Source organism: Cryptomeria japonica, chromosome 5 (genome assembly GCF_030272615.1).
Source record: "Cryptomeria japonica chromosome 5, Sugi_1.0, whole genome shotgun sequence".
NCBI lineage: Eukaryota > Viridiplantae > Streptophyta > Pinopsida > Cupressales > Cupressaceae > Cryptomeria > Cryptomeria japonica.
In genome coordinates this window covers 234,050,623-234,064,255 of record NC_081409.1, presented here as the reverse complement: position 1 = coordinate 234,064,255, position 13,633 = coordinate 234,050,623, and positions in this window count along the sequence as shown.

Below are 13,633 nucleotides of genomic sequence, written 5' to 3'. Positions count from 1 at the left end.
AAGTCTTATGTTCTCATTTGCTGCATCACTTAGTCTTCTGGTCAATTCTTCTTCATTCTTCTTCCTATCCTCAATCTCTTTACAAAATCTCATAGTCATATCCTGCATCTCATTCTTTGTTGTCATGTTCTTTTGTTCCAGCTTGCTTATCATATCATTAAGTGATTCCTTTTCATCATTCTCATTTTGCAATTTTTCACAAATTTCTCTTCTCTTATTTCTTGCAATAGTAAAATTTTCTTGAAGTGCCTGAATGATATCCTGAGCTGCCCTTAAATCATCTTCTAGTTTGATATTTTTCAATTTCTCTACATCATAGTCTGAAAGAGCTCCTTCAAGTTGCTTCATCAGATTTTCCATCTTTACCAGTGTCAAGATCTTCCTCAAGTTGTTAGGCTTCTGAAAATAGAGGACCAAGCTTTGATACCAATTGTTAGGAATCCCACAGATACTGAGAGGGGGGGGGGGTGAATTAGTATCTGACTGGTGAATATAATTTCTTAAATTAAAACATGCAAAACATATTATAATAGTGTACTGGTATGCAAGAAATAATACAATAAATAGAATTAAGAACATCCACATGAAAAGCACACCATAACACAAGGATTTAATGAGGAAACCCAGTGTGGGAAAAACCTCGATGGGATTTGTGACCCACAATATTCACTCACTAGCCAATCAGAGAATATTATTTACAATAGGGGCCTGGACATGCAGGAAGGCCAACTGCCTAGAGCTCACTGCTCAATGGGAAGTCTCACTGACTTAAAATGAGGAATATACAAATCCAATATCTTGTACTACTTTACAATAGCATCTATAATGCCTGATCCAGTACCAGTTGCTGCTTTGCTTCTTACATAAACCCTTAGCCTAGATTTCGCATAATAGGTCTACCTAATATTTTCCTTATTGCTTACATCTCACACTACAAATGTCTATAATGATCTCTTTTATATATAAGTCATTTTACAATTTGCCAAGTTGGCTTACAAGTTTTTCCAATAATAAACAAAATATAATATAAAAAAATCCTATCGGCCTCTGTGCCGGTATACTTTCTTTCTTCTATGCCGGTGCCAATGTCCTAAGTGCCAGTGTAGAGTGTGATCTGCTAATGCCAGTATGATGCCTTTGCTGGTGCCATAGGATTGCAAGGTTGCCATCAATGACAAAACCTTCAATCACATACAATGTCTCATTGGAGTGTGCATATGCCAACATGTATATCATTTTCTCTTGAAACAAATCCTTGTTTTCTTAACCAACTGACATTCCTTACATACCAGATTAATAGGTTTAACAATCTTAGGCAGATCCCCAACAACTTGTATAGAACTAATCTTGATCAATGAATCAAAGTTTACATGACACATTATTCTATGTCACAACCAACTCTCATCTATCTTAGCAATCAAACAAATTTTCTCACCAGCATTCAAATGGAAAATGTTACCTTCAGTCTTAGTTCCAGATGCAATGTCTATACCAAAGGCATTCAAGATCTTGCATTTACCATCTTTGAATTATAGATCATAACCCTTATCAACCATCTGTCCAACACTCAAAAGATTATGCTTCAAACCTTCAACTTACAAGACATCATTAGTGTTATGCTTACCATTAAAAGAAATAGAACCTGTCCCACAAATTACATAGGCTTTATCATCTCCAAATCTAACTATTAGACCATCATATCTTTCCATGCTTACAAATTTTCTTTTGTCACTGGTCATATAATGTGAACAACCATTGTCAATAAACCATACACCCTTCTCTTCTAGCTTTGCAACCAACACTTTCTCCTCAACAGAACAACTAGTGGAATAAATAGGCACAAGTCTATCCTCTTTAATGGTAATAAACACAACTTCATCTCTTTTTGATTCATCATCTGTAACACCTTCATCTGCAGCATAATAATAGTTCTTCTTCTTCCTAAGCTTCTGGATAAACTTATAAGGCTTATCATACTTCTCATGCTTCTCATATCTATCAATCCTATCATGATTATCAAACTTATCATGTCTGTCATATTTATCCATTCTCTTCGGGCATCTAGAAGCAAAATGTCTTATCTTATTACAAGAAAAACATTTCAAAGGAAACTTTCCATCATACTTACTGGCACCTTTAGGTAGTCTATGTGCAATCAGTGCTTCAAGCTCATCAAGCTCTCTTTCTTGCTCTACTATCTCTCTCCTTTCTCTTTCATATCTAGATATCCTACACTCATCAGGATCATATTTCTGCTTACCATATACCAATGTTGATGCTTTGAATGTTGTCTTAGACTTTCCATGAGATTCACCAAATTCTCTCAACTCAAATGCAACAATTTTTCCAACTAGCACATCTCTTGTCACTATAGTCACACTCTGGATCTCATCAATAGCAACAACCTTATGGTTATAAGAAAGAGGCAAAGATCTTGGCACCTTAGCAACAATCTCATCTTCTTCAATCTTTTCACCGACAAATCTAATACCAAGGACAAGCTCATTCACCTTGTCTATGTATGAATGTATGTTCTCATTGTCTCCAATCTTCAATGTCTCATACTTTCCTTATAAAATTTGAAACTTAGCAACTGTCAGTTGACTATCACCTTCATACAGGATCTCAAGCTTCTCCCAGATCTCATGTGCAGTCTAAAGCTCCATAAAATTTGTCATTTCAGAATCAGTCAGGGAACTAAGAAATGCTTCCTTCGCTCTAATGTTATATTCAACTTTCTTAACCTCATAAGGAGTGGATGGTCCATTCTAAGGAACAACATAGGCCTTCTTGGTAATCTTCCAGTAATACTCTCCAAGACGTTTCAAGTGCACCTCCATCCATCTCTTCAATACATTATAGTTGCTTCCATAAAACTTCAGACTGTCCTTCTTGAAAAGAATACCTTAAGCTACCAATCTAAATATCCTCAAGCAATTAAGTTTCTACCAGAGGATCTAGCTCTAATACCAATTGTTAGCAGCAATCAAGAAGGAAGACTGAGAGGGGGGTGAATCAGTCTTTACAGGATCTCAGCAAATTAAACTTCAAAAAATAAACTAATAGACTACAGCAATACTCAGATAACCAAATTAATAGCACAACACACAACACCCAAAAAATTGACGTGTAAAACCCGATTAAGGGAAAAACCACAGTGGGAACCTACCCACAATAAGATGATACTCTACAGTAGTATGTGAAAATATTACAATGGGGAATGCACATGTGTTTAGGAACACTGCCTAGAGATTACTACTCAAAAGATATATTCTTGGAAGGATACAAGCCTCAAGGAAGTCTCACTTACTTAAAATATGATTCAAACTTCAATCTAGAAGGAATGAACTATAATGATAGCATCTACAAATGCCTGATGACAGTTTCGGTTAAGGACAATTATCTTCTCTACAACACCAAACTCACCTCAACACTTCATCAAATGATAACTCTCTTGTTCAAACAATCACCTCTCTCTGATAATGCAGAAATAATACTGACACCTAAATTACATAAGCATCTCACCTATATATACAATTCATCAAGCTTGATAACAAGGTCAGCTAAACCCTTAACTTACAAAAAAATTTATATCACATGATACAAAGATCGACCACCAGAATAATATTATAATTTACATTACATATCATGGACCTAATTCAAATTTCCAAATGATGACATCCACTGGAAATCACGCCAAGATCAACCACAGCACGCTACACCACCAAAAATACCGCATAACATGAAAATCATCACTAATTCATAGAATTCACCAAAAAATCACACAACAATCAATGCAAATCACCAAAACAAATAGGACATGACTAGGAAACACTAGTAAGCATGTTAGAATCATCCTGAATGGTAGCACCAAAACCTCTTTTCAAATCTTCATCGGTCAATGTCTCAAAGCTCAAGAACACAACCAATCAGCAAGTATCATGAAGAAATATAACTTGCGTAGTGCCAAATCATGAACCATCTGAAATGAAGATACACAAGATCATCCCAAACAATATCCCAAAGTCTCAACACAAAATCTGATCACATTGGAATATACCAGAGGAAATACTGGATTCTGTAAAATAGTGATCAGCAAAACCAAACAACAAAACCAAATCAGAAACTCTTCCCAAACTCACTAGAATAAACCACAAGAATATGTTGACATAAATGACAACAACATATCCTAGTAGAAATAATGATTAACCAAAACCAATAATCTCCCCAACAATCCAACATGCACCTCCAAATTTCAAGAATCATTCATTCATTTTGATAGAAGATGATCTTGGGATTGCATTTTCATCCATTCCCTATAGAGTGTTACATATTGAAGATATTAGGGTATATATAGACTATCCCATTGAGGAATTTAGAAGCACACAAATGCTAAATCTTTACAACAATCAACTAGCAAATAGGAGTTTTGTATTGAAACCTAAATTTCAAGATTTTGAGAAAAAGGGTTTTGTGCAGTTCGTCATATTTTTTATGTTCTATGAACAAGAATGGATCCGGTATATCTTGAGCCGAGTTTATCATGAATTTATCTGGTTCGATAAACCCTACAAAATTACCAAGATTATGTGCAACCGAAGAACTGCCATCCTTGAAATCTATGAAGAATGAAATTATGATCAATGCAACTAGATCTAAATTTGACAAACGGTGATGGAAATCAAAAACATTTTGGAATACGACATCAGGTTTTCATCTATGGTCATTGAGTACAAAATCTATTTTTCTAACATAGAAAATTTTGTTTTTGGTACTTTCATTTACACTACATATGAGATGATGAGAGAGAACAAGAAATATGATCTCTGTGAATTGCTCCAGAGTGAGCTTATAAAAAATATCAAGAAGATCAAAGAAAATAAGAAATATCTTTTCAAATTTAGAATACTACTTCTATGTCTACTTTTCTACTTTATGAAGGAGGTTCCAAGTGTTGGTCTCGTAGAATAGGCATTTGATGGACCTATAGGAGTTCAAATTCGAGAAAACTTGTACAATTTTGGTGATTCTAAGGTCCGAAGCAAGAATCTATGCGGTTATTTTAAGAACTTTCAAAAGGAAATGCATGATAGGGAAAGGATACCTAGGTTTATTCTAGAAAATTATCAAGATACTATTTGCTTCATGGTAGATACTGATCAATATTTGATGGAATTTGTAGAGCCCCAAACTATATGGATCATGCCTATGGGCTATGAGGTCGAAGAACAAATTCTAGAACTGTATGCACAACATATGTTGAGAAAACTGGTGGCTTCTAATGAGGAAAGATTCAAGACATACAAGGAGAAAAGTTTAAAACTTCATCAACAGTTTAAGAAATTGGTAATTTAGAAGAAGGTTTGAAAAGAGAGAAGATTTTGTAGAGAGTATGGGAATAACTAAGCAAGCTTTCTGAAAAGATAGAGAAGAAAATATTCTCTCTAAGGAGAAGTCTGTGAAGAAGGAAGAAAAACTAGAAGTATCTAAGCCTAAGTCAAGGCAAGACAGAAGCACAACTCCCTCCTCTAGTCCTGCAAAGTCAGAAAGCCAATCTAAATCTTCAATCAAGTCATCTAGTGGTGAGAAGAAGAGGAAGACAGTCAAATTTGTCTGTGAATGAAGAAGAGAGTGAAACTAATGAAACCATGAAGGTCCAAGTGAAGGCTCAAGCATTTGAGTTTTATGAAGCTTTGAATCGTGGAAAATTTACTATGAAATTCTATTATATTGTAAATGAAGTTGTTAAGAACGACAATTTGAAACCACTATCTAAGTGGTATGAGAATTTTGATGACTTTGGTAAGAGAACTCTAGAAGAGACCACTATAGAACATTGTAATGTGTATAGTAAATAATTGATTGAACTAATGTCTAACATACCCAAGAGTTTGGATGACATTTTGGAAGCCAAAAGACAAACTGCTAGCAAGGAAGATGAGAGACTAAAGGAACATGTATTGGTTAACTTATGTTCAGTCATCACTACAAAAGAGAGATAGATTGTTGAAACTAACAAAGAGATAATTCAAGAGCAAACACAAGGTAAACAAAATCATGCTAGGGAAGATTGATGAAGTTGCCAAGGAGACTGAAGAGATTTTGACAAAAGTTTTGTTAGACTATTGGTATGAAGTAAATAAGGCTAAAGGGCAGTAAGAACATCATCCAAAAGAACAGAACATGACATCTCACGTCAATTTGGAAGCTGAGCAAACAATAGATGATACTTATGAGCATGCAAAAGTCAATGTGCAAGAATAATTTGGAATAGAAAACACAAGGAAAGATGAGGAAGGAAAGGACAAGGATGAGAATCCTCCGGCTATTGCAGTTGAGCCTCCAGTCACTAAGGTGAATGAGAAAAAAGGAAAAAGTTGATGTCAAGGTTGAAATAAAGACTAAAGTAACTTACTCTACAAAGGAAGTAGAGGGAAAGAGTCATTAATGATCTAGAATTCATTCAAGGTCCTATCAATTTGGATTCCCAGTCCCCAATTTAGAAGCTACAACTTTCATCGTTTGCACAAGCCAAAGCCAATGAAGATCTTTTGAAGTTCCATGCTGAGTATAATATGTTGTTAAACTTGGTAACTGGTGTTCTTGAGAAGTTGATACATTTGTTTCAAAAGGATACTTTACATACTCCATCTAGGCGATTAAAGAGTTTGATTAATTTTGTTGACAAACATTTTTGAGTCATCGGAAAGGTCAGCTGAAGAGAAATTCCTAAATGAATTTAATGCAGAAAGGATTTGAAACTTAAAACGAATGATTGCCAAAGATAAAGACACTTTAGAAGAACGTGTGAAGAGAATGCAAGATGCATTGTCCGCAAGTGGAAACCTATACAAATCATGTCTATCTTTGAACAAATTCACTACAAATGTTGAGCATGAGTCTAAGGTGCATGAGAATGATCTTGAACAAATATCTCAGTCAGTTAACTTCTAGATAGCATCATTGAGTAGTCATGAGAATCAAATAACATCTCTACTTGAGAAAATCAAGAGCCTTAACTATGACCGAGAGAAAATAATTAGGAGAGTTAGTGAAGTTAGGAGTCTTATTACTCCTAAGCTAGACACTATGTAGAGTGCTTTCAAAGATGTCGAAGATGCTCTAGCTAGTGGTGGTCTGAGTGGTTGGAAGAAAGAAAAAGCACAACTTGTTGGCAATAGTGGCTATGTGTTATCATTTATGTCAACACTGTGCTTCAATTGGATTTGTTTCTTTCCCAGTTGGTTGCTACTATCCCGGTTGGTTCTTGGTCCTGGTTGGACTTGGTTTTGGTTGATTCTGATCTAGTATGATCAGATCCTTGGATTTGGCTTTGGATGATTATTCAGGATGGTTACATGCTTGTCACATTTAGTTGGTTCATGATTTGGTCTTCCAGAAGCTATCATTTATGTTCCTGGTTGATATTCTTGGTACCAGTTAGCTTTACCAGTTGGTGATATTTGATGATTTGGTTAAGTGATTTTGGTTCGGCTTATGGAAATTATTTTAATGTGTTGAAGGTGCTTCTTGATCGTGTCCTAATTTTTTGGTGGCTTTTCATTGGATGGCATGCTGATTTGGTGGTCCTATTTGGATCCGGTTGATTATTCTATGTTATTTCACTGAGGGTTTCTACCAGTTGGTGAAATGTGTTGGAGATTGGTCTTAGCATGATTTCCAGTGGATATAATTATTTGGTAATTTGAATTAGGTCCATGCTATATAATGTAAATCATAATATTGGCCCGGTTTTATTATGTGATGTAATTTTTGTAATTATGGGTTTATGGGTTTAGGGTTTAGCTGACCTTGTTATCAAGGTTGATGATCTATATTTATAGGTGACTTATTCATGTTATTTTGGTATCGATGGACATGTCTACATTATCAAAGAAAGGTTTATGTGTGAACAAGGTTAGACCATTTAGGGAAGGTTGTGAAGGATTTAGTGTTGCATGGTAGACATCTGTGCTTAATCAGAATGGTATCAAGCATTAGGAGATGCTACTTTCACAGTTCATTTTATATGAATTGTAGTCCGATGTTTATGTAAGTCAGTGAGACTTGTTTTTGTGATGAGCAGTGAGCTCTAGGCAGTTGGCCTAATTGCAAGTGCAATCCCTATTGTAATTATTTCACATACTGCTACAAAAGTATTATTTGATTATGGGTAGGGTTTCACACCATGGTTTTTCCCTTTACTGGGTTTTCCACGTCAAAATATTGGTGTTGTGTGTATTGTTCTTTCATGTTATATCTTTCACTTTGTTGTTCTTCTCTTGCTTCAGTAAAAGGTTTATAATTTGCTTTAACTATTAAACTTGTGGAAAACTGATTCACCCCCCCTATTAGTTTTCCTCTGGTATTAGAACTTCCTAACAATTAGTATCAAAGCAAGGTCCTCTCTATAGAATCTTAACTGCTTGAGGAGATTTGATGGCATCAACTTCTATATTTAATCCCTACGAGAAAGAGAGTCGCAGATTTGATGCTACAAATTACAAATTATGGAAGGAATGAATGAAGATTCATTTGAGATGTCTTGGAGCTGAAGTTTGGGAGATAGTGGAAAAAGTGTATACACTTCATGATCCTAATTATGGAACATCGACACCTCCTGATCAGTAGAAAAGAGTTGATAATGATTTTAGAGCGAAAGAAGCATTGTTGAGTGCTCTATCTAATGAGAAGATATTGAATGTCATAGAATTAGAAAATTCTAAGCAGATCTAGTTGAATCTTGAAACTCTTTATGAGGGTGACCAAGCAGTTAAGATTGAAAAACTTGAAGGTTTATGAGTGAGATATGAAACTTTGAAGATGGAAGAAGATGAGAAGATAAGTTCTTTCATGGATATAGTGAATGAGATTGTCATGGGAATTAAATCTTGTGGTGGAAATGTCACTGAGGATGAGGTTGTGTCAAAGATTCTGAGAGTTCTACCTTTGACTTACAAAATGAAGGCTATTGCAATTAATGAACTCTAGAAAATGTCAAGTACCCCTATTACCAGAGACACATTGTTTGGGAAGTTGACTGCTTTTGAGCTTGAGGAACTTGGAGATCAAATTGCTACTAAAATTGAAACTCCATTTAAATCATAAGCCTCTGATAAGTATACGATAGACTAGAAGGAGTTATATGCTAAAGATTTGGAAGACATTGAAAGAGGAGGCAGAGAACTTGAAGAGTTGGAATCCCTAATCGCCAGAAGAATCCCTAAAGGACTGATTGGAAGTAAGTATGAAGGAAAAGTTCCTTTTAAATGTTTTCATGTAATAAGACAATCAATTATTTTGCTTCTAGATGTCCTAAGAGAGCTACCAAGAATCAAGAAATATTTATGAGGAGTTATAAGGCTAATTCTAAATATCAGAGTAGACCTACATTTAGAAGGAATAAGGATAAATCATGTTACTATGCCAGTGATGATGGTTTTGGTATTACAGATGATGATGATGATGATGAACCTATAAGTGGATCCGGTAATGGAAGCTTCAGTAAAGATTGGGTCTTTATTTCTATTAAGGATGATTCTCTAGAACCTGTCATTGATACAACCCATACTGAGGAGAAGGCTTTAGATGCTAAAATTGGAGGGATGAATGGGTTATAGACAGTGGCTACTCACATCACATGATTGGTGACAAGAGGAAATTCCTGACGCTACAAGAATTCAATGGTGGACTAGTCCTATTTGGAGACAACAAGGCATATAGGATCAAAGGTAAAGGAACAATATCCTTGGATGGTAAGACTAATAGTGATAATGTTTATTATGTTGAAGGATTGAAGCATAATCTTTAGAATGTAGGTCAGATGGGGGATAGAGGATTTCATTTACAATTCAAAGATGGAAGGTGCAAGATTATCAATAGATTTGGATTGGAAATTGCATCCAGAGCTTAGACCAAAGGAAATATCTTTCATTTGAATTTTGGTTAGAAGGCTTTCTTGATTGCTCAGATTGATGAAAGTTGGCTATGACATAAGAGGATGTGTCATGTAAATTTTGATTGCATGGTAAAGATTAGTTCAAAATAGGTTGTTCAAGATTTGGCCAAGATTATTAAGCCTCATAATCTAGTATGTAGAGAATATCAAATGGGTAAGCAAGTTAGAACTTCTTTCAGAAATATAGATGATAGATCTAATGAAATTCATGATCATATTCATAATGATCTATGTGGACTGGCAAGGACTAAAAGTTTTCAAGGTGATAGATACTTTATGTTGCTTATTGATGATTATTCGAGAATGATGGCTGTATTTTTGAAAGAAAAATCAGAAGCTCTTGAGAAATTCAAAATTTTCAAAGCCATGGTTGAGACAAAAATAGGATTGAAGATAAAATGTTTAAGATTAGATCAAGGTGGTGAATTTACATCTGATGAGTTTAACAACTTCTTTGAGAATCATGGAATTAGAAGAAAATTTTATGCACCTAGAACCCCACATCAGAATGGAATAGAGGAAAGGAAGAACAAAACTATCTTAGATGTTGCAAGGTCAATGATGATGGAAGCCAAATTGCCTAATATCTATTGGAGAGAAGTTGTCAATACTATGGTATACACTTTCAACGAAGTACACATAAAAGGTGATACCGGTAAGACTCCTTATGAATTATGGTTTGGTCATAGTCCTACTGCCAAATATTTTAGAATTTTTGGAAGTAAATGCTATATTAGAAGAGATGATGCATTAGGGATATTTGATCCTAAATGTGATGAAGGAATATTTTTGGGTTATTCTACTAAGAGAAAAGCATATAGATGTTATAACAAAATATTGAATAGGATAATGAAAAGCATAAATGTCAAAGTGGATGAGCAAGGTAACAATCAAACCATATCATATGATTATGGATCAAAAGATGTATTTGTCACATCAGAACTAACAGTGTAGGAATTAGTTTAGAGCATTGATCATATTGCTCTGATAACATCAGAAAGTTCCACTATGACTATTGTTGAATAGAAAGAATCAGAAAGTCAAGATAATTATAAACCTCCAAGGTATGTGAAGCTAAATCATTCTGAAGATTAGATCATTAGAGATAAGAGGAAAGGTGTGATGACAAGAAGAAGGTTAGCTATTGAAGAGGCATGTTTAATTTCTTAAATTGAACTGGAATCTTTTATTGAAGCAAGTAAAGATGAGAATTGGATGAAAGCTATGTAAGAGGAATTGAATCAGATAGAAAATAATAAAACATGGAAATTGGTCCCTAGGCCTAAAGATAAAAATGTTATTGGAACTAAATGGGTTTTTAGTAATAAACTAAATGAGCAAGGTCAGGTTGTAAGGAACAAGGCTTGATTGGTTTGCAAAGGATATTCAAAGGAAGAAGGAGTTGATTATGATGAGACTTATGCTCTGGTTGCAAGAATTGAAGCGGTAAGACTATTTCTTGCCTATCTTGTACACAAGAACTACAAGGTATATCAGATGGATGTCAAATGTGCATTTCTAAATGGAGATCTTGAAGAAGAAGTCTATATTGAGCAACCTGATGGATTTTCTTTATCAGAGGATAAGGATATGGTTTGTTGATTAAAGAAATATTTATATGAACTAAAACAAGCCCCTAGAGCATGGTATGCTAGATTAGATAAATATCTTTCAAAGATCAGTTTTAGCAAAGGTAATGCTAACAATAATTTATATTATAAAATTGAGCATGATGACATACTAATCATTGAAGTCTTTATTGATGATATTGTTGGTATTATGGATGACTTCATCATGTGTTGCATTGGTTTTGTCATTGATGTCAACACTTATCTTTCTGGAGGTCTACATTGTTGATTTGGCACTCGTGTTATATTGGTTTGTTGTTGAACCGGCACATTGTGGTCCCGACATGGATATTGGCTTATGAACAGTCATCGGTATATGTTTCACCAATAGCTTAGGAAGTTGATGATGACTTGTTATTATTTGGAGATCATTTGGTTATCTCAAAACATGGATTGGATGTTTACACTTAGTGTTTTTCTTATTGGACTAATTGAGTTCACATATTTGCCTTAACTGGCAGATAGATCTAGGTTATGAACTGGTACAAGATATCATGTTCCAGATTAGCATGACACATTTTGGAAATGGTTTATTGATTGGATAATGTGTAAATGTATTGAGGCTGACATATTGTATTGCAACAAGACTTATTTTGTAAATGTAATATCTTTAGGGAGCCAACCTAATCATGAGGTCTTAGGTTTTGTATAAATAACTGTAAAATGTATGAGTGTATGAGTATATGAGTGTGTGTGAATATTTAAGATCATTGTGAAGAGAAAAAATAAGCAGATCCTTGTGTGAATCACACGGATATTATCTAAAGGTTGAAGGAAAGGTAAGGTGTTTGACACTCATGGTCAAAGCTTAAACCGGTACTAAATCCAACATTGTAGATGCTATAATGAAGTAGTACATTGTTATTGGATTTAACCATCCAATTGTAGTCAGTGTGACTCCTATTTTGTGATTGAGTAGTGAGCTCTAGGTGGGGCCTTTCTGCATGTGCACACCCCTTATTGTATTCACTTACTATCTGGAGTAGTATCATCGAATTGTGGGTAAGGCTTCCCACCGTGGTTTTTCCCCTTACAGGGTTTCCACATCAAAATCTTTGTGTCAAGTGTTGTGGATGTGTTTTGCTTTTTGTTTCATGCATTAAGTTGTACTGGTATTAATATAATTGTTAATCTATTTTACCGACACTGAGTTTTAAGTTGGAATAATTTGTTTTGGGTTATAATTTATTGACAATTGATTCACCCTCCCCCCTCTTAGTTTTCCTTCCCAGTTCCTAGCAATTGGTATCAGATTCTAGTCCTATTTTTGTAGAAGCCTAATAGTTTGAGGAGATCCTATGGTAACAAATATCTTTAGGAAGGACAGTCCCAAACTTGATGGAACTAACTATGGTATATGGAAGATCAGAATGGAAACACATATGAACTGCATTGGAAGAGATATATCGGATATTACAAAGAATGGGTATGTTGCTTCTACTTTGAATAACCCTAATCCACCAACCTTGGCTAAGGACTTGGAGAAGCACTTGTAAGTGCATTATCAGATCGTCAAATCATGGGATTAATAGACGGATCCACTGCAAATGCTATTTGGGATAAACTGGAAAAATTGAATGAAGGAGATTCCACTATCAAAATTGCAAAATTGGAATGTTATCGTATCAGGTACGAAAATTTAAAAATGGAAGAGCATGAAAGAATTTCTGCATTTATGGAAAGAGTTAATGAAATTGTTTTAGGAATACAATGTTGTGGAGGATCTTTAAGTGAAGATGAAATTGTTTCTAAAGTTTTAAGATCTTTTCGACCAGCTTACAAAATGAAAGTGATAGCTATTAATGAGTTGAGAACAATGCCTAATACATCAATATCTAGAGATACTTTGGTTGGAAAAATTTCAACATTTGAGCTTGAAGAATTTGGTCCTGTTGCTACAGTCAAGACTGATATAGCCTTCAAAGCATCATCATCGGCATAATCATCATCATCATCTGACAAATCTGATTGGAAAGCACTTTAGGAAAAATAACTTGAAGATATCAGAAGAGAAAATGAAGAACTTGAAGCACTATTTGCAAGGAAG